Genomic DNA, 298 nt, shown 5'->3' with positions numbered 1-298 from the left:
GGGCCCGCCCCTGAGCTCCCTAGGGAACCGATAAAATGAGTCTGCGGGCGGGTTCGCGGCCTATCCAAAAATCTCTCAGAGTCCAAATTATTTGACAATCAACAATAGAAATAAAGCGACTAATAACTTAAACATTAAAAATGAGTCTGCGGGCGGGTTCGCGGCCTATCCAAAAATCTCTCAGAGTCCAAATTATTACTGACCCTAATCATGATGAAATGTTAACTCCATCAAAGAGTAAAGCACCAAACACTTTTACTTACAAAGGCTGGTGGAGAAATAATGGTGGGTTCTTGGG

The sequence above is a fragment of the Tigriopus californicus genome, chromosome 3 (assembly GCF_007210705.1).
Source record: "Tigriopus californicus strain San Diego chromosome 3, Tcal_SD_v2.1, whole genome shotgun sequence".
NCBI classification, from domain to species: domain Eukaryota; kingdom Metazoa; phylum Arthropoda; class Copepoda; order Harpacticoida; family Harpacticidae; genus Tigriopus; species Tigriopus californicus.
The sequence above is the reverse complement of the archived record's forward strand: the minus strand, read 5'-3'. Positions refer to the sequence as shown.